Source organism: Nycticebus coucang, chromosome X, assembly GCF_027406575.1.
Source record: "Nycticebus coucang isolate mNycCou1 chromosome X, mNycCou1.pri, whole genome shotgun sequence".
NCBI lineage: Eukaryota > Metazoa > Chordata > Mammalia > Primates > Lorisidae > Nycticebus > Nycticebus coucang.
The window spans coordinates 22,823,782-22,846,465 of record NC_069804.1 but is presented as its reverse complement, the minus strand read 5'-3'; the positions used below and the strand labels follow the sequence as shown (position 1 = coordinate 22,846,465).

The 22,684-nt window shown below is 45.6% G+C and overlaps 2 pseudogenes; one reads left to right on the top strand and one right to left on the bottom strand.

The window, feature by feature from the left end:
- The first annotated feature begins 5,070 nt into the window (after nucleotides 1–5,070).
- LOC128578336 (high mobility group protein B1-like) lies at nucleotides 5,071–5,674 on the top strand (annotated as a pseudogene).
- Nucleotides 5,675–11,775: 6,101 nt separating this feature from the next.
- LOC128578335 (WW domain binding protein 1-like) lies at nucleotides 11,776–12,868 on the bottom strand (annotated as a pseudogene).
- Between the last annotated feature and the right edge of the window lie 9,816 nt (nucleotides 12,869–22,684).

The following is a 22,684-nucleotide window of genomic DNA, read 5'->3' as shown; positions in this document are numbered from 1 at the left end:
CTCACGGTGATTACTCATCCTGGGGGACATTGTCTACCAAATTGTTGAGGATGCTCCAGCAGCCTCCAGAGAGGCTCATGTGGGAAGAATCTGAGGTCTCCCCGAGCCCACCAGCCCTTCTTGCCATGAGCATGTACCACTTTGGATGTAGATTTTCTTTCTTTCTTTTTTTTCTCTTGAGACAGAATTTCATTACACAATGAAACTCACAGCTCACAGCAACCTTAAACTCTTGGGCTTAAGCGATTCTCTTGCCTCAGCCTTCCAAGTAGCTGGGACTACAGGCACCAGCCACAACATCCGGCTATTTTTGGTTGTTGTTGTCATTGTTTAGCAGGCCCTGGCTGGGTTTGAGTCCGCCAGCCCCGGTGTATGTGGCCGAGCGGCCCTAACCACTGAGCTATGGGCACGGAGCCCAATGGTGGCTATTTATTGACATTTCTATGTGGTGATGCTGAAATGAGATTTTAAATATAAAGCCTTAGTACAGCTCTTGATAATTAATATAGTAAAACTTTTCATGCGTTATGTCAATCAAATGTCAGATTCAGTATTAGAGGTAGGAGTTCAAAGGAGTATGACCTATGGATCATAAAGCTGAGAGTCACAATAGTTATCTTATACCTTGGTGTTGGCCATTTGAACTTTGAAGGTAGCCTCTAGACAACTGTGGGTAAATTTAATAAGTCATCACTTGTACATGTTATCAAGGTTGTATAGCAGGAAGAGCAGATTTTAAACATGATTTTAACTTTAATTTACATTTTGAAGAAAGAGCAAGAGAGAAATTTCCCATTCCTGAGATGCCTTTCTTGAGTATTTCTCATGGCTTGGCACTTATGTTTCTCTTTGATCATCTTTTAAGAATCACGGTGGCACTGGCTGGTATTTGGCTTGTGGTGAAGACCTTATTCATATGTAGGCAGTCATTGACTGGATGTGATTCCAAAATCCCCTGAAAGACAACATGCACCTGTAAATGTCTCCCTTATTTGGCTGTGTCATTGACTGTAGTTTCTCTGAATCATTTATTCTTTTTGTATTGAGGAAAGCCCCATTCTTGCTGAGTGCTGGCCATACTTAACAGAAGCTAAGCTGCTAAAAAGGGGATCTTAAAGACTTAATTTCAGGAATACGTATGCTTCTGAGTGCCTCCAGTGGCTTTCACAGGCTGTAAAACAGTGTTGCATAGACGTTTAAATGTAAAGCAGTAACTTCTATGAAGACAACGTATTTCCCTTCCTGCTGACCTGGGTGTCTACAGGATAGGATACAGATGTTAGCTTGGACAGCTGTTAGCATAGTGCAGTACGGAGAGTGAGTGGTCAGGGAGTTTTTTATTTTGTTTTTTTGAGCAAGTAATGTTTGAGTACCTGAGGGTAAGGAGGATGTAACTAGTTGAAGAAATGGTCTTGGTACAGGAGGGTGATTTAAGGAAAGAGAATGAGTATGGGGTCCAGAAAACAACAAAATGGAAGGCTCAACACTTGTAAGGGATAAAGTGACTCCAGGAACTGCATGAAATGCATGGACTATATAACATGAATCACCTTAATTTGGAGAGGGTGAAAGTGAGCCTAGGAAAGGACACAGCTCAATAGTAACAGAGCCTGGCTTTGAGTTCAGATCTTTGGTATTCATGTTCTTTGGTGCTCCCAGTGGTTCACATTTTGGAAGATGCACCTTTTCAGAACTGGGTGGGTGAGATTTTTTCATACTGCTTTCCTAAAATTGGAGAAGTTGATTGTGAAAAGGGAAAGAGGAAAACTTATTGAGGCTCAGGATTGTAGGTAGATATATTTTAAGAAAATCCGCATATGGAAGATGAAAATGGGGAAATGTGTTTTATTTGGACTCTTCTTGCCCATGTAACTTTAGGAACGTCTCTTTGTAGGATTGGAGTTCTGACCTGAGTTCAGACCTACTGCACTCTATATAGATATCCTTTGGCATAGTGTGGAAGAGTAGGAGAGATTGGGAAAAATCAGAGAAATAGAGGAATGTGGGAGAAATGGTGGTAGGTAAAGTGGAGGAAAGTTACTATTTTATCTCATTGTAGGATTTGCCAGTGTGCATGTAGATCTCTTAATGCATATGACTATTTTCAGGCTGGTCTGAGCCCAAAAGGTCCTGGTTGTTGTCAGAAATTTTATTGGGTTATCTCCATGTGAAGTCCCTGAGCTTTCAAGCCTGGATGTTTGTATTATAGGTTTTTTCAAGAATTCTGTTTTGTATATTTAAAGGCCGCTTAAGGCGTGGTTGTTTTACACTTTTGATTTTACCACAGCTTTAGGCATTTAGTCAATCTGAGTTTAGCATTGTGGGGAGCCCTGCAGATCGGTGAATAGCAGTTTTAACATTTGTATTCAGTTTTTCCCTTGTAATATGGCATATTAGGATTCTAGGTGTTTTATATCATAATTTTGAAGGCAGTGGTCTCCATCTTCCATTGTGGGCATCCAGTCATACAAACTAGAGTCCTAAAGATAAATATGTAATGGGTGAATGGATAGCACCAGCTTCCTTAGAGAAAAGGGTGATCTTACTATTTATGAGCATCTCAGGAGGAGAAATGACTGTTATCCAAGTATAGGGCATGGGCTCTACATTTTTGTCTTGTTGACCTTGCACATATTTATATAGGCCACACAGTGAAAAGCTTGATGTACAGCTTATTGGAATATAGCAAAACACCATGTAGTCTCTTACAATGTTAGAGGATGGGAAGTCTATGTGTGTTCCTCTGAGGCCATGTCCCACTTGCCTCTTTTCGCATTTGAAAGGCTATCATAAGGCAATTGCTACAGGGGGTAGAAGTGCTGCATTTTGACCCTTGTGGAGGGGCAAGTAGAGTCCTTTGTTCTCTTGCTACATGAAATCAGACATTAGACCTTGTATCCTTTGAAATCTAATAAATATTACTATAGTTTTATGAAGGTCTTTGTTATGTGCTTGAAGCAAGAGTCAAGTAATCTTTGTTCTTTCCTCATTAGAATATAGAAAATGCCCACCATACTCTTGTTCTATGGGTCCACATATCTACCATGGAGAACACTGATTTTTTTTTTCCTGCAGTAAAATTGCAGTTCATTCTCAAGCAAGTACCTTTGAACCTTTTATACGGGAAGCTTCAGATCCAATTTCTTTTCTCCTAGGACACTAATCTCATCTTATTTCTGGGGGAGTTGGAATTTCCAGGGGCTAAAATTCACCAAAATTTCCTGCTCCTTTCTTTTTTTTTTTTTTTTGTAGAGACAGAGTCTCACTTTGTGGCCCTCCGTAGAGTGCCATGGCCTCACACAGCTCACAGCAACCTCCAACTCCTGGGCTTAAGCGATTCTCTTGCCTCAGCCTCCCGAGCAGCTGGGACTACAGGCGCCCGCCACAACGCCCGGCAATTTTTTGGTTGCAGTTCAGCCGAGGCTGGGTTTGAACCCGCCACCCTCGGTATATGGGGCCGGTGCCTTACCGGCTGAGCCACAGGCGCCGCCCCTCCTGCTCCTTTCTTTAATAAGTACTTCACCATAGCTGTTCAGCTAGACCCTAGAATTGCTTCAGATAGTTCTTGTCAGTTCAGTGGTTGTTTTGGGGGATGGACCTATTCGTGGCTCCTCCAAGTCTTCCTGTCTTCCATGACCACTCCCACCATCTGTTTTCTAGATATTGTCTTATTTCTCTGGTTGATGATGACAGATAATTTTTTTTTTTTTTTTTGAGACAGAGCCTCAAGCTGCTGCCCTGGGTAGAGTGCCGTGGCATCACAGCTCACAGCAACCTCCAACTCCTGGGCTCAAGCGAGTCTCCTGCCTCACCCTCCCAAGTAGCTGGGACTACAGGTGCCTGCTACAACAGCCGGCTATTTTTTGGTTGCAGCCATCGTTGTTTGGCGGGCCTGGCTGGATTCCAACCCGCCGGCTCAGGTGTATGTGGCTGGTGCCTTAGCTGCTTAAGCCACAGGTGCTGAGCCATGACAGATAATTTTTTAAGCTCTCATTTGAGTATAAAAACTCAAAGTGGAGTATAATCATCTCCAGTGTCACAAATAAGATTGTTGTACCCGGTGCGTGAGTGCAATTATAGAGAAACACCAGCACACTGAGTTCAAATTAAGCAAGGGTCTGTTTTCGGGCAGGCCAGTCAAGAGCAGGCTCATACCACAAAGTCTTTTGACCCCCTTGAAGCGGGGGTGCAAAGTTTTTATATGGCACTTCAAGTGGGGGATGGGAAGCCCTAGTGTAAGCAGAATTTTATAGAAGCTAATATCTGCAAGGTTAGAGCTATGGGGAGGGTGTCTTAAAAACTGCACACAGATTTGCATTTCTCTGATGATTAAGGATGATGAGCATTTTTTCATGTGTCTGAAGGCCGTGCGCCTGTCTTCTTTAGGGAAGTTTCTCTTCAAGTCCTTTGCCCACCCTGAGATGGGATCACTTGTTCTTTTCTTGCTAATATGTTTGAGTTCTCTGTGGATTCTGGTTATTAAACCTTTGTTGGTGGTATAGCCTGCAAATATTTTCTCCCATTCTGAGGGCTGTCTGCTTGCTATACTTATTATATTCTTGACTGTGCAGAAGCTTTTTAGTTTGATCAGGTCCCAGTAGTGTATTTTTGATACTGCTTCAATTGCCTGGGGAGTCATCCTCATAAAATATTCACCCAGGCTGATTCCGTCAAGAGTTTTCCTTGCACTTTCTTCTAGTATTTTTAAGGTTTCATATCTTAAGTTTAAATCCAGTGAGAGTCTATCTTAGTTAATGGTGAAAGGTGTGGGTCCGGTTTCAGTCTTCTTTCATGTTTACGTGGATGGAGCTGGAACATGTTCTTGTTAGCACAGTATTTCAAGAATGGAAGAAAAAGTATCCAATGTATTCAGCCCTATTATGAAACTAATTTATAGTTTTCATATGAAGGCTATAAACCAACTATAGCACAAGAATATGGGGAAGGCATCTGGCTCCCACTCTCACAGCCATTGCAGTACATTGAGCTCCATAGAGACAGCGCCAGGGCAAGTGAGAGCTGGACAGGCATTGGGCGACTCTGTGCCTCACTGAGGAAAAATAACTAAACATGGGCAAAGGAGATCCTAAGAAGCCAAGAGGCAAAATGTCATCCTATGCATTCTTTGTGCAAACTTGTTGGGAGGAGCACAAGAAGCAGCACCCAGATGCTTCAGTCAACTTCTCAGAGTTTTCTAAGAAGTGCTCAGAGAGGTGGAAGACATGTCTGCTAAAGAGAAAGGGAAATATGAAGATACGGCAAAGGCGGACAAGGCCCGTTATGAAACAGAAATGAAAACCTAGATCCCTCCTAAAGGGGAAACAGAGAAGTTCAAGGATCCCAGTGCACCCAAGAGGCCTCCTTCGGCCTTTTTCTTGTTCTGTTCTGAGTATCGCCCCAAAATCAAAGGAGAACATCCCGGCCTATCCATTGGTGATGTTGCAAAGAAGCTGGGGGAGACGTGGAATAACACTGCTGCGGAGGACAAGCAGCCTGATGAAAAGAAGGCTGCAAAGCTGAAGGAAAAATACGAAAAGGATACTGCTGCAGACCGAGCTAAAGGAAAGCCTGATGCAGCATAAAAGGGAGTCGTCAAGGCTGAAAAAAGCAAGAAAAAGAAAGAAGAGGAGGAAGATGAGGAGGAGGAAGATGATGATAAGATGATGATGAATAAGTTGGTTCTAGCACATTTTTTTTTCTTGTCTATAAAGCATTTAACCCCGCTGTACACAACTCACTCCCTTTAAAGAAAAAAATTGAAACGTAAGGCTGTGTAAAGATTTGTTTTTAAACTGTACAGTGTCTTTTTTTTTGTTGTTGTTGTAGAGACAGAGTTTCACTTTATGGCCCTCGGTAGAGTGCCGTGGCCTCACACAGCTCACAGCAACCTCCAACTCCTGGGCTTAAGCGATTCTCTTGCCTCAGCCTCCCGAGTAGCTGGGACTACAGGTGCCCGCCACAACACCCAGCTATTTTTTTGTTGCAGTTCGGCTGGGCCGGGTTTGAACCCGCCACCCTTGGTATATGGGGCCGGCGCCTTACAGACTGAGCCACAGGCACCGCCCCAGTGTCTTTTTTTTTTTTTTTTTTGTATAGTTAACACACTACCGAATGTGTCTTTAGATAGTCCTGTCGTGGTGGTATTTTCAATAGCCACTAACCTTGCCTGGTAGGTACAGTATGGGGGTTGTAAATTGGCATGGAAATTTAAAGCAGGTTCTTGGTGCACAGCACAAATTGGTTATACATGGGAGCGGTAGTTTTTTCATCTTCAGTTGTCTCTGATGCAGCTTATATGAAATAATTGTTTTGTTAACTGAATACCACTCTGTAATTGCAAAAAAAAAAGTTGCAGCTGTTTTGTTGACATTCTGAATGCTTCTAAGTAATACAATTTTTTTTTATTAAAAAAAAGAATATGGGCAAAGGGCCAAGGGAGGGAAGGGGAGGGCGGAGGTTGGGGTGGAGGGAGGGTAATTGGTGGGGCCACACCTATGGTGCATCTTAGAATGGGTACAGGTGAAACTTACTAAATGCAGAATTCAAATGTCTTCATACAACAACTAAGAAAATGCCATGAAGGCTATGTTAAACAGTTTGATGAAAATATTTCAGATTGTGTATGAAACCAGCACATTGTACCCCTTGACTGCACTAATGTACACAGCTATGATTTAATAATAATAATAAAAAAACTGCACACAGACAGACCAGACAGACTTGTGACAGGATTGTGGTTCCCACAAGATTTTTTTCAGTTGTCACAGGATTTTACAGCTCTCAGGTAAATTTCCTTCCTGTTTTTGCAGGGCCGCTGCTTGCTCAAGCGGCTATTTTACTTACAAAAGGGGGGGTGTTGGCAAGCTCTTAACAAAATGGAGTAAGTCTGGTTCACTTGCTCAAAATGGATGGGGTTAGGGCATCACAGTGCCCCACTGGTCTTATCCCTACGTCAAATCATCGACATTCAAGTTAAACTCTTGTCTTTTCATCTAAGGGTATGGAGTCATAGTAGGAATCAATCACCATGAGTTTGATTGTGGCCAGTCAGGTTTTTAGGAACTTGATGAACCAGTTGAGTTCAGTCGAGTGCAGGCCCTATTAGTAATCCTAGAATAAGGAGGAGTAGAGGGCCAACGAGGCTGGTGATCAAAGTTGTTAGCCAGGGGTTCCAATCATATAAGTTTTGGAACCAGGTCTAAGAGCTTTCTCTTTCCTTTTTTCTTAAATCATCTTGGACTTTTGGAGGTTATCTCTGATTATCCCTGACTTATTGGCATAAAAACAACAGGCTTCTCCTAATACAGCACATAGACCTCCTTGACTCAAAAAGAAGAAGTCTAGCCCTGGTCGATTCTGGAGGACTCCCTCAGCTAGTGTGTCTACTTGATGCTCAAGTAAATTTATAGCAGACTGGCGGTTTTCTAGGGTTCCATCGAATTGTGAGGACACTGCTGTAAGGTCTTTATTACCTTTTACTAAGGCAGCAGTTCCCACAGCTCTACCTCCTTGCAGCTGTGAGACCAAGCAGGATTGGGATTAAGACTAGTGCTCACTTTTGACAGTGTGAGCTCCATCCTTGAGAGAAAATTAAGCTCTTTGCTTTTGAACCAGGGTACACATACATTTGGGGCAATATGTGTATTATAGCACAAATGCCTCTGGCTGAAGTAAGCTGGTTGTAATATATCAGGTGAAGCCCGTAGTACAAGCTAGCCATTTGGAGCAGAGTAAGCTAAAGATGGTTCTGAATTTTGAGTATCATTACATACTGTGGCTAAAGAGGATTTGATTAAGTTGTAGCCTGGGGTTTGGAGACCGTTTGCCTGTACAGTTACATCTCCTAAAATAAGCGGTGGGGCTGGTGGGGTACAAGATGATAGGTGTTTGTCAGTTATTGGGGGGCAGATTAGTTCACCTAACCCTACATAATATGGGGGCCTGGGTTGTAGGCATAACTAATAATCAGAAGCTAATTCAGGTTGAGTTACATTTAAAAGATGATGCATACCATTTAACATGCTTAATAAAGTAGGGAGCAAGGGGAGTTGCTGGTGTGGTTTCTTATCAGGCCTGGGGCTCCTGAGATCTGAATTAAGAGTTGAACAGTGGGTCCTATAATTTGGCTAGTGGCCCCAGCAGTCTCAGGGGAGTCCTGGGCGGATGGAATAACTGAATTGAAAACTGAGTCCCCTGAGGCTGGCACGTATAGAGTTGGAGTTTCCAAGTCTGTTTCTTTTGCCAGACTCAGTCGTATGGTTTTTTTTTTTTTGTAGAGACAGAGTCTCACTTTATGGCCCTCAGTAGAGTGCCGTGGCCTCACACAGCTCACAGCAACCTCCAACTCCTGGGCTTAAGCGATTCTCTTGCCTCAGCCTCCCAAGCAGCTGGGACTACAGGCGCCCGCCACAACGCCCGGCTATTTTTTGGTTGCAGTTTGGCCGGGGCCGGGCTTGAACCCACCACCCTCAGTATATGGGGCCGGCGCCTCACCGACTGAGCCACAGGCGCTGCCCGAGACTCAGTCGTATGGTTTTTGTACCTGGATTGCAATTGAGTTACATGTTCCTGGTATTGGACATGCCCAGCAACCTCCTTCAAGATAGTTGTGACAAGCCTCTGGTCTTTTTTTTTGGATCAATTTTTATTTGGGCTTCTCACAGTGGTTAGAGCCTGGCTCTAGAGTTCTGGCTTCAGAACAATCACAGCACAGGAAATATGTCACTGGGACTGCCCAGAAAAGTCTGACTAGCTGAATTTTATTGCTTAAAATACACATATTCACAAAAATTGACAAATGGTGATGTGCCTCACACATGAATGTGTTAGCATTTGCAAATCTTCTGACTGTAACACCAAACCCTCGACCAACCCCTTTCTTCTCATTCACCTGGAAAACCAGACTCCAGCAAATCTCCTTGGCCCCCTAACTCGTCCTTCCATCCTATTCCCATCTTTTTGAGCAGGATAGCCTCTTCTGGCAGAGCCAGACTGTGCCCTTAGGAATTGAGCCCAGCCCTGCGGCTTGCATATTCATCTCCTCGTACCTCCAGGGTAGGATGCTACAGTGAATCCAATGGTTAAACTCAGGCTCGTTCCCCACTTTAACTGGGGAAGGAAACTTGAGAGGGTCCGAGTTCATCAATTTGATAGTTAACTGAAGAAGGATTCATTTTGGTAAAACTCGTTCTCTGAGATACTTCAGTGAGTTAGTTGGATTTTCTTTTAAAAAGCTGGAAGGAAAGGCATCTGAGGACTGCTGATGCACTCCGGCCAGCTCTGGCCACACACCAGCTTGCTTGTGTCAGCTGGACTCAGCAGAGGGAGATAGGCCCTGCGGTGCCTGTGGTGTCTCCCCAAACCACCTCCTGGCAATTCTGGGCAGGGCTGATGTCTGGGCCACAGGTAGTGCAAGCTTGTCACTGAAGATCCAATCAAGCTTCTGTATGAAATTCCACTTTTGCCTTCTGTCCCAAGTGGTTGTGGACATCCCCGGAAGCTGATACCGAGGGCCAGGAGCAGCCAAGGGAGGCAGACGGGTTCAGAGCACGTTTCCATTTGTAGGGAACACAGGCCTCTTGAGTGTCCATGGAGCAATGTGCAAATTGCAGTGGCGAGCAGAGTAAAACCTCTACTTTGAGCACAGTATCTCTGGCAAACAAAGGGGGACTGCCATTGACAATGCTACTGAATACACCCGAGTACGCAGTCAGACATTTGTTCAGTAAACAGTAAATGCATAAAATAAATTACCTTGAGAGGGCCATTTGTGCTCCAGACGTGTGGTCCACGTGAACAGAATGGCTGCCACTCAAAGTATCTTCACAGGAAAACAGGACTCGGGGCTCATACACAACAGACATACACATACATGGGTTACCCAAAAAGTTACTGTGTATGGACTTCACTTTGTTCAACATGGATTTTAGTTTTGTGGAATCCAAATGCAGACGCTTGTTCACCTCACAGCCTTGGATTTGTCTGTTTTTGGATACATACATATATATATTTCTTTTTTCTTCCTTTCTTACCATAATATCAATACCTGGTCTGAATATCGTCATTTAAGAGTGGGGGAAGAACCAAACTCTTAATACTGAATAGGGCTGAATGGGGAATGTTAGTTTTGGCTGTTTGCCTTCTCCATTTAGATTATTCCTATCAAAGCTCAACTGGTTACCTAAAGTCAAACAACAGTCATAAGGATCCTGCAGGCCTTCAGGACGGCTGCATTCACACTTGTACCTGGGTCACTTACACTCTACATAGGAGAGGGAGGGGAGGAGAGGTGGGAGGATGGGCGGAGGGAGGGTGATTGGTGGGGACACACCTACGGTGCATCTTAGAAGGGTACATGTGAAACTTACTAAATGTTTTATAAATGTCTCAACACAATAACTTAAGAAAATGCCAGGAAGGCTATGTTAACCAGTGTGATGAAAATATGTCAAATGGTATATAAAACCAGTGTATGGTGCCCCATGATTGCATTAATGTACACAGCTATGATTTAATAGTAAATAAATAAATAAAGATTAAAAAATAAAAAAAAAAAGAAAAATGAGTTGCTCCACTCAGAAGTGGTAGGGACACGGCATGAAAACCACAGATAACTCAGGTATTTTTTCCAAGTGGTTAGTTTAAAACGAATAACCACCACCATCACACACACAAAAAAGAAAATTATTCAAAATCAAAGGCAAAATACCGTGTGAGAGCCAGGCTATGGGGCTGCCCTTCCTTGGGACCCACAGCTTCCTCAGTCCATTTGTTCACATGGAACAGTGAAACATGAAGGCCAGCAGAGCATATGCTTTACTGGTGCCGGGCACTTGTGGGCACAGATCGGAAGGCAAAGATACAGAAAGCTGTACCTTTCCCACTGCCCCTGGGGCCTCCTGCTCATAGACATTCCAAAGATAGCCCCTATCTAACCCTTCACACAAAATATTTCTCTTCTGGCTCAGCTGCAGCCAGGATCTTTAAAGGCCAACTTGGGAAAGAGCCACAAACTTTTCCTTTCCCAGAAAAGAATTATTGGGTGCCCACTGGTAAAATTCTTTCTTTAAAAGAAAAACCAAAGAGAAGGCAGAATAATTTTCTACACCTGAACCAGCCTGCAGCCAGCCAGAGCCTGCTGGGAAGGGCCCCTCAAACATGCATTTATGTTGTCACCTGGAATCTGAGAGATCAACAAGCCCCCTACCAATCTACCATACAACTGCCCATGAGCTCTCACCGTTCCACATCTTATTAGCCCCATTCTGGCTCTGCAGATCTTGGCAGTCACAGGTAACAAATCCTGGGCCTCTGTCGGCTTTCTTCTTCACCTAAGGCCAAGATGGGCTGCCTCTCTTGGACTGAGACACAGCAAAGTTCTCTTAAACTAAAATCAGAGCATAAATCCACTCCATTACCAAGAATTATCTCAGGGCACAGTCTTAGCCTCCTTCTTTGGGGGTTTTAAAACACACATTTTCTCTGACCTAAACAGGAAGGTGAGATATGACTTAAAAAATAGGGTATGGGAGTGGGTTTATGAGAAATGAGTCACAGAGCCAACTTCTCAGTCCTCCACAATACTGTGCTTTTGTGGGGGAAGAGGCATCCACCCCAAACTGTACCTGGAGATGTAGGGAAATACAGGAGAGGAGAAAAAAAAAAAAAAGACAAAGTGGCTGTACCACCTTCTCTGAAAGTCACTTAATGCTTCTCTTGTGGTTCTCCCCAACCCTGGTTGTTTTACCAAATTCTTGGGTACAGGCAGGGCCTGCTCTAGCTGGGGGAGCTGCTGCTCTGCGAGTTTGCAGAGTTCTGCTCATTGATGGTGTTCAGCAGCAGGCATGCAGGTGGGCGTGGCAGATGGGGATGCCCAGGTTCTCTAGCCTGCTCCTCAGAGGGCTGGCAGAGGCCTTCCTCCTTGTCACCAGGAGCTGCACGTGGAAGCTATCACAGAAGTCCAGGGGCCCATCCAGAGCATCATTGATCAGTGTGTTGAACTCTTTCAGGACGACATCATGGTGGCCTCGGTTACACACACTTCAATGCCCGAGTCACCTGTAAAGTGGTGATGTATCCCAGGGGTCTTGTCTTTGCTGTCAGGGAGTGCACTGCCATGCTCAGAGCTGTAATCTTTCAGCAGCTCCTCCTTACATTCTGAATCTTTGTCCAGGAAGGCCCCTGGGTCCAGTTCCCCAAGACCAGCCACAGAGCCACTGGGCTCCATTCTAGGAGCTTTTGGTGGCTGCTTGGTTGGCAGGCAGGTCAGAGGGTTCAGTGTCAGCAATGCTTGGGGGTCTTGTGCTGCTTCTGCTGGGTCTAGACAAGGGGCTGCTCTGTGTCCCTAAGGAACCCCTGGTGGGATCAGTGCCTGGGAGGCTGCTACCTGTAGGGCCACACTGTGGAGGCAGCTGCTGCTCCTTCTGGAGCTGGAAGGCACTGGATGGTGGGGAAGGAGTTGGAGGTTGGTTCACCACTTCCTCATAAGGAGGTAGTAAATAGTTTGGCAAAAACCTGAAATAAAATGGCAGCGCTGAGTAATTGTAGGCTTCCCAGTAGGCGATCAGGTTGATTTCATGTTGCCGCTGCTGAGCCTGAAGGCGGTGCTTGGCTTGACGGTGATGGCAGACACAGCAGCAACTGAGGATGATGATGATGGTCCACACCAGCCAGAACCACCAGAGTTCGTAGTAGTAGTTAAAGCACTGAGACTGTCCACAGAAATGTCCTGTGTTACAGATGTGGCTTTGATTGTTGGTATCCACACAGATTTCCTTGTCCTGCGGGGATCAACCCTGGATGACAGGGGACCAGGCAGCAACTAGAGGAGCAGGAGTGCCACGCCACCCAGAAGCCTTCTCCTCTCCATCCCCCTCCTGCTCCTGCTCCTCCTCCTCCTCTCAAGCCTCTGGTCTTTTTACAGTGACACACTTGGTATTATTAAGGGTGAAGGGACTGCTCTGTAATAGGGATTCAAGATAAGTGATTCCACATCCATGCTGCACATAGTTGGAGTAGCTACTCATTAGCTCACATGACCATGATTTTCCATAATGGTCTGCGTGATATGGGCCTAATAACTTGCATAGGTCAGTGTAGAAAACCGGACCTACAGTACTTTTTTCCCAGATTGTATTAGCTAAGACCTGCCCCTCTTTGTCAAACAACACAAAATAAAAGGGGGAGGCAGCAAGGGTTAAAGAGGAGGACATGTACATATAGAAAGTAGATTAAGATTTTAGCAGTCTTAGCTTGAGGGAGTTTTCTCCTGGGACCGCTTTTCAGTGGGTTCCACTGTTGCATGTGGTTTTCTTCACTTGGGAGTGGTGGGTCCATGCTGACAAGCCGTCGACTCTCACAGCTGTCGGAGTAATGAGGATGACCGTGAAAGGGCCTTTGCACCTTGGGGTGAGTCCTTCTTTTTGGAATAATTTGATGTACACTCTATTTCCAGGCTGGAAAGCACCATTGGGGTCCTGGTTAGTTCCTCTGGGATCCTGTTAAGTGTCTCAAATCTGGGAGTAGATGTCTTTCTGGATCTGGGAGAAGGACTGGAGATACTTTAAAAGAGTATGGTTAGTTATGTCTGCTAATTGAGGATCGTGTACACAATTTCTCATATGGAGTAAAACCAGCCCTATATGGGGGTACATCTTGCTCTAAGGGTGGCTAAGGGCAGGAGCTCTGTCCACTTTCTACCGGTCTCATCAATGAGTTTTGTTAAAGTTTCTTTTAGGGTCTGGTTCATTCTTTCTACCTGTCCTGAGCTATGTGGCTGGTAGGCACAATGGAGGTTCCACCATATACCTAGGGCTTTACTGATTGCTTGGGTAAAGGCAGAAATGAACGCCAGCCCATTATCTGAGACAATTGAAAAAGGTAGTCCATACCTAGGGATTATCTCATTTAGAAGCATTTTTGCAGTGGTTAAAGCAGTTTCATTTGTGGTGGGAAAAGCTTCTACCCACCCCAAGAAGGTGTCTGCCAGCACCAGGAGATGTTTATATCCTTTACCGGCTGGATGGAGTTTGGTAAAGTCAATTCCCAACTGTCTCTGGCATAACGCCCCCTGGGGCATATTCCCTCTGGAAGCCTTGTTCCTACCTTGGCATTGACCTTTTCGCAAGAGACATAACGGGTTGCAGTGGACTGGGTCAGTATCGAAAGTCCTTTAAATGCATATGTGGGTTGCAGTAGCTCTTGCATCTTACCTCCTAGATGGGTGGTGGTTGTATTTGCTGGACTAGATCTTTTCCCATTGATTCTGGTAAATATATCTGGCCACCTGGCAATTGTAGCCGGCACCATTGGTTTCTGTTGCCCCCAGGCTGTTAGCATGTTTTATTTCTTCTTGTGAATAGTGAGGTGTGGTGGTAAGACTAGGATCTGGAAACCGCACTCTGGTGACTGGCAATAATTTTCAAGTTTCCTGAGACAGTTCATTGTTGGGGCCTGAGACTGGCTCTGGCCTGCCTTATTATCTAGTGTCCGGTTGCTGACTGCTGTGCCATTATCTTGCTCCTGAACAATTACCCTTAGATGCCTTAGGGCTATTTGTTTTAGCAGAAAGGAGAGAGAGAGAGAGAGAGAGACAGCATTTGAAGAAGAGAAGCAGTCTTAGTAAGAGAATGAGTCTTAGTTATCTTAGTAGAGAGATGCCGTGCAGGTGTTCCGCTGGCAGAAGCAAAAGAGTCAGAGTGAGCTGCTGTGTCAAAAGAATGTACATATGTGCTTTGAATGCCTTCTCCTACATCTTCTTATAGTTGTAATCTCGTGGCTCTTAGCACCACAGGTGTAGAGACTGCCAATTACTAATGCTCTCGTCTCTCAAGCTCTTGTGTTCTCTTGTTGAGAGCTGAAACCCTTCCCCTTGCCCTTATCACCAAGGTGTCATATACTAAGATGTTACAGATGTTTCTTATGATTACTGAGTGTTCTAAGTTTAGCTCTCGCTTCTCCTTACCATGAGCTGTATGGTCTACTATAGTTCATTTTTAGATCTAAGCTTTTTCTGTGGCTGTTTCATCTAAGAACTCAAGGGGTTTCACGGGTGTCAGAGCCACTTCTCAGGCTATTTTGTCTGCCAGGTGGTTGCCTGTGGCCACTGAGGTGTCAGACTTCTGATGACCTTGGGAATGGATCGTAGCAACCTTCTTTTTTTTTTTTTTTGTGGTTTTTGGCCGGGGCTGGGTTTGAACCCGCCACCTCCGGCATATGGGACCGGCGCCCTACTCACTGAGCCACAGGCGCCGCCCCATAGCAACCTTCTTTGGAAACCAGAGGGTGTTTAGCAGTGCCAGAATTTCAGTTTTATTTTATTTTATTTTTTTTGAGACAGAGTTTCACTTTGTCACCCTCAGTAGAGTGCAGTGGCATCACAGCTCACAGCAACCTCCAGCTCTTTTGTTGCAGTTTGGCTGGGGTCAGGTTTGAACCTGCCACCCTCAGTATATGGGGCCAGTGCCCTACTCACTGCGCCACAGGCGCCATCCAATTTCAGTTTAATTTTTAATGGCCTTACCACCTGATGTCAGTAAGCCTCTCTCTATATATATTTTTCCTGTGGTGTGTGCTGTGTCGAAAGCATATCAGCTGTCAGTGTAAATGTTAATGACTTTGTCTTTTCCCTATCTGAGAGCCTGTGTGAGAGCAATTAGTTCAGCTTTTTGGGCTGAGCTGTTAGCAGGAAGGGCCTGTGCCCAAAGTACCTCTTTTTGTGTGGTCATTGCCGCTCCTACTTTCCGGGAGCCTTCTCATAGATAACTGCTGCCATCTGTGAATACTGTGGCCTTGACATTTGAGAATGATGTGTCTCTCAAGTCGGTGTGCCAGTGCTGGGAGTAGTCTAGGACGTCTTCACAGTTGTGTGCTGGCTCTGTTGGGTCATTATCTGGCATCAGTATAGCAGGATTCAGGTTTTGGGTCTGAGCAAACTGCAGTTGAGGCTAGTCAAGTAGTAGGCTTTGGTATTGGGTGAGCCTGGCATTTGACATTCAGTGACCCATGGCCCCTTGGAGGAGTGTTTCCATGACATGAGGAGCTGTCAAACTAAGTCTTGTCCTAGACTTAATTTGTCTGCCTCCTGTACCAGTAGGGCTGTAGGTGCGGTGGCTCATAGATAGCCTGGCCACCCAGAGGCTACCAGGCCTAGGCATTTAGACACGTAAGCCACGGGCCGCGTTCATGGCCCGAGTCTGGGTCAACACCTTTTGCAATACCGCTTGTTTCATGTATAAACAGGTGGAACGGCTTGGTGATGTCTGGCAAAACCAAAGCTGGGGCTATAACAAGGGTTTGTTTCAAAGCTTTAAAGGCCTGGTCTTACTGGTCTGTCCTCTGAGGGGTCCATCCCCAGCAGTGGCAGCATATAGGGGCTTTGCAGTCTCAGCAAAACTGCAGATCCACAGCCAGAAGTAACCCGCGGCCCCCAGGAATTCCCAGACTTGCTGTTTGGTTGTAGGAGTTGGGTATTGAAGGATTGCTTGTTTTCTTTCTCCAGTCAGCATCCGTTGGCCTTTTGACAACGTGTACCTGGGGTACGTCACCTCTGTTAAGCAGAGCTGCACTTTCTTTGCCAACATTCTGTAACCTAGATCTTGGAGGTATTGGAGGATGTCCCGGGTACATTTTAAGCAGTCTTCATAATTCGTAGCAGCCAGCAGGATGTCATCAACATACTGAAAGAGAACATAGTTCATATACCTGTCTTTGAAAATTTTCAGGTCTTTTCCAAGGCTTCTCCAAAGAGGGTGGGAGAATTTTTGAAACCCTGGGGGAGCCTTGGGTAGGTCAGTTGACTGGTCATTCTGGAGTCTGGGTCAGTCCATTCAAAGGTAAAGATCTGCTGGCTGGCTGGGGCCAGTGGGATGGAGAAGAAGGCATCCTTTAGGTCTAGGTCTGTAAACACCTGGAATTCTGATGGGAGGAGACTCAAGAGAGTGTACTAGTTTGGAACTGTCAGGTGAATGGTTTCTCCCTGCTGTTTACCTCCCAGAGGTCTTGCACTGTCTGGTAGTCTGACGTCCCCAGCTTCTTGACCAGAAGAAATGGTGTGTTCCAGGCCAACTGGCAGGGAGTTAAGATTCCAGCTTCTAGTAGATGCCGGACATGGGGGGTTATACCTTGTTGGGTTTGCTGGCTCATTGGGTACTGCCAGACCCAAACCAGGGAGGCTCCAGCAAGGATCTGGACTACACCTGGGGGTGGTGGCTGGCCAGTCCATGGGAAATTGATTCTACCCACACTAAGGGGAAGTCTTTTTGTAGCCGAGTCAATAGTGTCGGGGCTGCTGGTTTTGCTTTTTCCTCTCCTCCAGGATTACTGAGGAGATGGTACTTTTCAGATAAAGGTGTGGATAGATGTAACTGGTAGACTGGGGATTCAGGAACTGGAGTGGGGATTGGGTCCAGGAGTATTTCATCTCTTTGTGGGGAGAATGAAATGGTGGCCCGGAGTTTCCAGAGCAAGTCTCTGCTCAAGAGGGGATAAGGGCAATCTGGGATTACCAGGAAAGTGTGGTCACTTGTTTCTGTCCAAGGTCCACCAGTCTGATGTTGGGTGACTTGAGACATCTGAGTGGCCCCAGTGGCTCCCTGGATGGGGATCTTTTCTTCAAACAAGAGTCCCAGTGGTTCCTGTAAAGCAGATCATTCCACCAGGAATCGGATCTGGCAGCCCCCCACTGTGGCTGGTGCCATGAGCTCTTAGGGGCCTAGTGGGAGAGAGCCCCGCCCCTGTCAGTCAGAATCGTTATCCTTTTCAGTTGATAGTGCCAAGGCCTTATTGGGTCTGCACTTGGGGCAGTCTTTTTTTCCAGTGGCCCTTTTTCTTACAGTATGCACATTGATATCTCTCCAAGTGTTCCCATTCTAACTGACCTGTGGTTTGGGGTCATCGGTCTTTTCCTGCTCTGTTCCTTGCACTGTCTGCAGAGCTGTCACAATAACTTTTGCCTGCCGGCACGACATCCTGTTTCTGCCATTCTCTGTTTCTGTTTCTCAGCATCTCTGTTATAATAGACCTTTTGGGCTATCTCTAAAAGCTGAGAAATGTTCATGCCTGTGAATCCTTCTAACTTTGTAACTTCCTTCTGATATCTGGAGCTGACTGGGAGACAAAGGCTAAGTTTACCACCTTAGCATTCTCTGGAGCTGAGGAGTCAAATGGGGTGCATACTCAGAAGGACTCTCTGAGCCTCTCTAGATATGCTCCAGGTAGTGACTCCCCTAGGCCTTGGATCACCTCAGTTGTTTTTGAGAAATTTATAGGTTTCTGGGTTGCTGCCCACAGACCAATTAAGAGAGACCGGTAGAAAGCTTCTACAGCCTGCAACCCTGCCAAGGTATTGGGGTCCCAGTCCAGCTGCTCCGCCGGAAAAATTCTATTAAGCTCTGTCTGTCCTTTCTCTCCACTTTCTCCAGAGCTGGCCAGGAACGCTTTTCTAGCCTCTGTTCGAACCCTGTCTTATTCTTCCACTATGAGGAGTGTCAGGGGAAGCTACTGACAAGCATTCCAAGTGAGACAATGAGTCCATTTTCTGGACTCAATCAAGGAAACAAGAGCTTGTGGCTTTTCTGAAAAAGGCGGGCTTTGGGTTTTCCAGTTGTACAAATCATAAGTAGAGAAGGGAACATGGACAAGAATGGGTCAATTTCTGGGAGTGTCTCATGAAGGGGGATGACTGGGGCCCCCTTCTGGTCCGTGTGGGATCTGAGGCAAGATGCCAGGGATAAATGGGGACATTGGTGGGGAGTTGGAGCCTCTTATTGAGGCACTGATGGGACTCCCTCAATAGAGGAAACTGTGGGTAAAGATGGCCTTCCCCGGGGAGTGGGGCCTTGGTGTGTGCCACACCTTTTGGGGGCAAGACACCCTTGTAAGAGGGACTTTACCTAATAAATGCAATCAGTGTAATGTGGTTTCTTGTACCCTCAATTAAGCCCCAACAATAAAAAAAAAAATACAGAGAGGAAAAAAAAGATGGCCTTCCCATATGGTAGAGAGGTGGCAGGTCCTCTTCCTCCCCGGAGGGAGAGAGTACTGGTCTGGGAGCTCATTGGCCTCTCTGTGGGCATGGACAGGCAAGGACCTCAGAATAGGATCACACGGCACAGACTTGCAGCCAAGGTGGGGTGGCTGTGAACTAAACTGAGCGACTGGTCAATATAAGGGAATTGGTCTGGGTGACCTGGCTTCCTGGCAACCACTTGGTGTACTGCAGTCACCAGGGCTAGGTCCAGGGAGCCTGTTGATGGCTACCCCACATTAAAACTTGGCCACTCGACCTCGCAGAGGACCTGGACACGATTCTTTGAGAACTGAACTCTGTAATCTCTGAGAAGCCTGTGGTGAAATTCTTCAGCATACATTGTAAAGGTGTCAAAGACTTACTCTGTTGAGTTCCCATGACTCAGCAGATACACAAACACAGAGGTGTTATGAGGACAAACAAAAGCAATCACAGCCAAAAAAAATGGCAACTACAAGAAAGAAGCATATGAACAAATCTAATCTGCACATCTGAGGCCAGAGCATCCCACTGGCGTCCTGGTGTTTGTAGGAACCCTGGGATAGGCCTACCCAACTTATAGGCAGCCCTCAGGAGCTCTGTGGCTCTTTCTTGGTTGACTCTTGGGAGCCCTTGTCGTCTCCTTCTTGGACCTCCACTGGGTGGTCCTCAGGAGTTCTTATGCCTCCTTCTTGGGCCTCTGCCCTCCTCCCGGTGCAAAACCAGTCCCCAGGCTACTTACTAGCATCCCAAGTGGCGCTGGTGTCCCAGCGACTATTCTCTGGTCCATTTCAGTGAATACCCTAACCACAAACAAAATGCAACAAGACACAAATAAGACTCACCTCTCAAGAGTGGACTATAAGACGTAATTTGGATGAGGAGTTGACAAGAGTCAGTCCAAAGCCCTCAGGAGGAGTTCAGGGAATTATGGGGCCCTGGAATGTCTCAGGGGGTGCTTTGCCTATAATTCCTGCCCTCTCTGGGGGGCTGCACAGGGAGACTGACCCTTCGACTGGAAATCTTGCTGGGGCCTCCAAATGTTGTACTTGGCATGAGTGGAATGATACAGAAATGCCAGCACACAGAGTTCAAATTAAGTAAGGTTGTTTATTGGGCTGGCCAGTCAAGAGCAGGCTCATGCCACAAAGTCTCTTGACCCCCTTGAAGCAGGGGTGCAAAGTTTTTATATGGCACTTCAAGTGGAGGATGGGAAGCCCTAGCGTAAGCAGAATTTTACAGAAGCTAATATCTGCAAGGTTACAACTGTGGGGAGGAGTCTTACAGGGGGTCTTAAAAACTGCACACAGACAGACCAGGTAGACTTGTGACAGGATTGTGGTTCCCACAAGATTTTTTTCAGTTGTCACAGGATTTTGCAGCTCTCAGGTAAATTTCCCTCATGTTTTTGCAGGGCCGCTACTTGCTCAAGGAGCTATTTTACTTACAAAAGGGGGGGAGGTTGGCAAGCTCTTAACAAAATGGAGTAAGTCTGGTTCACTTGCTCAAAATGGATGGAATTAGGGCATCACAAGATAGCCTTCTTAGAAGTACATTTGGCCGGGCGGCGCCTGTGGCTCAGTCGGTAGGGCGCCAGCCCCATATACCTAGGGTGGCGGGTTCAAACCCGGCCCCGGCCAAACTGCAACCAAAAAATAGCCGGGCATTGAGGTGGGCGCCTGTAGTCCCAGCTACTCGGGAGGCTGAGACAAGAGAATCGCTTAAGCCCAGGAGTTGGAGGTTGCTGTGAGCTGTGTGAGGCCACGGCACTCTACCGAGGGCCATAAAGTGAGACTCTGTCTCTACAAAAAAAAAAAAAAAAAGTACATTTGGCCATGTTTGCACAGCTTATTCCAAAACAGGTGTCTTTTTTGTGATCATTTTGATATTGTCATTCCATAATGTTTAGAGGGAAGTGGAAACCATACCCTTTTATAAACAATCCAAAGAGAAGAATTTCTTGTAGAACAGGTCTTTGCCAGTACTTCGTGAAATTTTGTTTCATAAGAATAAAGAGAAAGTTACTTTCTTCCCCTCCTTACATTGAAAACTGGCTTGGGGGAATCTGTCAGGAAATCTCTGGAAAGTAAATATAGCTGTATGGTTACTCTTCAATAACAAAACATCCTGTAATCACTTCTAAAGTCTTAGAAGTCACATCTAGTGTAATGATTAAAAACTTGCACTCCTGAATACTGGTAAATTTTTGCCCATTTTAAGCTGGTGTCTTGAGTTTTAAAATCTAGTATGTGATGTATATGTATTTATATATGGTATTGATAGAGTTTATCTCTTTTTGTCTTTCCTGCCTTCATCTACCTTCCCTTCCTGGCCAACACTCTTGATATGGTCCCTAGGGGAAAAAGTGAATGTGGGGAAGAATATACCCTTAAATAATTTGCAAATTTATAAGACTGTGTGATATCGAGGAAAACCTCAGTGGATACTTTCATGGGTGCATTTTAAGCTTCCTAAAGGGACTTCAGATGGCCAAATCCTGCCATATCCATTGCCTTTCATCCAGCTGTCACTAGACACCCCCTCAGTTCCTAATCTGTTGTGATCTATGCTGCTGTTTGGGGTTGTTTACCTCTTTGGGCACTTCTCCTTGGTGCTTTCCTGTTAAAAAAATCTGAGTAAGCACACTTTCATGGGATTGTCATGTTGACCATGGAAAACACAAAACTTTCTTCTTTAGATAGAGGAAGTACAGTTCAATTTCAAGTCAGCCCTCTCATTGCATATTCTGGTCATCATTTTTCAGCTCTAGGTTCTTGACTGTGGGGAGTAGGCTGTGGCTGGCAGGGCCCCCAAAGCCTGGGAAATGCTCAAGGAGGAACCCCCAACCACTCTCCTCCTTTAACAACGTTCTTTCTACCTGCCAGAAGTCACGTAGCCCATGCATACTTGTTATCGACAAGCACAGTTCTTCCTCTTTAAGGTTGATCTCTACCCCATGTGTTGAGATTTATGTAATTTTGTTAATATGCTGTATAAATAAAGATTTTTACACGGTTCAGGGGCCGGTTGCAGTCATCAGCTGCATCAGCCCTTCCTACATCATCCTATCTTGTGTCTCCTGTGTTTCTTTGCCTCTCCCCGTCTTTCTGGCTTCATTTCTCAATTTCCTACCATTTCCACTCAGGTCAACTCTCCCTCCTTGCACCGGGTTGTGAGAGGTCCCTCTGTCATGCCAGTACGCGACACTTGACTTTATAGACATCAAATATTCCTATGCTTCACTGACTATAGAAGACACGTGTCAAGGTTGGAAAACACAGTCATTGTTTCTGCAGGGCAGCCCTATCCCCAGTTCTTTTCCCATGTGAGTCAGATACTAGTGCCTGTCTCCTTCTAATTGAAGGGTCTGTATGTCTAGCTTCTAATTAGACACTAGATTCTACTGAAAATCTCAGGGTTACTGGTCTTCACTTCTCTTGGGAGTTTTCTGTCTGTTCAGGTTTTCCTTTGGGAGCTTACCTTTAATTTACTAACTCTTATGGTGTCCACATGTTGACCATTGAAAACACATCCCTTTCTTGTATAAGTGGTAGAAGTGTTATAAGTCAGCCCTCTATTATATTTTTGATCTGGACAGATCCTGACCCAGGTCCTTGGCTTAATTTGCATGCATCAGATAGTAGTCCTAGTGTCCTTCTAACTCTAGGATATGTAAAC